At 32.4% G+C, this 1598-nt stretch overlaps 1 long non-coding RNA gene across 1 annotated transcript; it reads left to right on the forward strand.

The window, feature by feature from the left end:
• Positions 1 to 286: 286 nt before the first annotated feature.
• LOC141538336 (uncharacterized) lies at positions 287 to 1386 on the forward strand. The gene is made up of 2 exons (XR_012481037.1): positions 287 to 1272; positions 1338 to 1386. It is a non-coding gene; the product is annotated as an uncharacterized LOC141538336 (long non-coding RNA).
• The last annotated feature ends 212 nt before the right edge of the window (positions 1387 to 1598 follow it).

The following is a 1598-nucleotide window of genomic DNA, read 5'->3' on the forward strand; positions in this document are numbered from 1 at the left end:
TTGATCAGTATTCCTGCTTGGACCAGCGGTGACGTGAACGACTAAGAACCCTAAGGACGCAAGTTCGAGCCCAGCTCTCGACAAGGATTTTTCCGACCAATGATTTCGTTTCAATTCAAATTAAATAAACTAATGAGTAATATAACATGAGTATCTAATCCTATATTATTTTTAAATTTTTTCGAAGATCATAATATTTTTTCTTTAAAAATTTGGGTGGGGGTTTCCCCATTGGGACCTGAGGGGGATTGTCCAATGAGGGCCACATAGGACTTTGCGTGACATCCCTATTTGGGGTCCTTATTAGGCAACCCAATGAGGACCCAATAGGTCTTACATTAAAATTTCTAGTCGGGGTGCAGTCAGAAATAAGGTTTTAATTAAAGATAAGTTATGTAGAATTTCGTCCGATGGACGAGGTTGATTGTGGTATTATATGGTGTTCCGTCAGGTAAACAAGTTTTAGGTAAATAAAGAATAAAAGGTTTAGGAAAATAAAGATTTGAGTGATATTAATTTCTAAGTTTTTCTTGCAAGTTGCCTGTAGAATAGGTGAGAGGTTCTCACAGTTAATAATTAAGATAATTTTGAAAAAATTGTTTGTTATTGGAAATTAATTTGTTAATTTTTTAATTGATAAATTGTTAATAAATCAATTGATTGATGTTTATTTTTTCTCAGTATTATTTTATAGCCACCTGAACTTCTTACGACCTTGTCTTTTCCCTCTCATACTTTCTCAATTCCTGGGACACCGTGTCGAAAATCCCAGTAGCGCCCTTTTCAAGAGAAAAAGGCTGACCAATTGAACGTGAGCTAAATACTCCGATCACAACTTTTAACACGGTAGATTTTGTGATTGGTTGACTTCAATGTTGGTGGAGATATAACTACTATGCTTGCAATCATAGATATGCTGTTTCACTCTAACCCCTAAATATTGTTTGGTCTGTCCGATATAGCATAAACCACATGAACAAGGTATTTTATATACTACCCCTGTTTGTTGTTGTTTATTTACTGAGTCTTTTAATTTAGAATATACAGCGCTAGTTTGTATGACGAATGCTTTGCGGTATATAGTACATAAAGTTTAGATTCGAGTTAACTGTTGCCACACAATAACAATTTTATAAATGTCGTGTGTACTTTATTTCTGAGTTAATAGTAAGAATAATTAATGAATCTATCAATTTTGTTAATTTTGTGATGATTTATATGACTAAGGCAACTGTGCAATGTAAGATAGTGATTGTTAGAATTCGTATTATGGTAAATATTGGAATTGTATCAACTGTTATGTTATTTTGTTAGTTATTAATTTGTGTAATTTTCAGATGCCTGATGAAGGTCTAATAAATGACCGAAACGTCGCAGAAATAATAATGTAATTTGTCATTATGATCCTATCTAGTCCACATTCCTGATATACATATTATAATTAAGAATTATGGATGATAATGAAAATAATACTTTAATGGAAATGTTATAATTAAATATGTCCAAGATAAATAAATCGATTTTCATCTCTGCACCAAAAGTTTAAATTTTATACCCTGTTTTGCGGAAAGGAATTGCGGCTTTAACTATATGGAACA

This window comes from Cotesia typhae, unplaced genomic scaffold (genome assembly GCF_013202065.1).
Source record: "Cotesia typhae breed Kobodo isofemale line unplaced genomic scaffold, CoteBio_Ctyphae contig_20, whole genome shotgun sequence".
Lineage (NCBI taxonomy): Eukaryota > Metazoa > Arthropoda > Insecta > Hymenoptera > Braconidae > Cotesia > Cotesia typhae.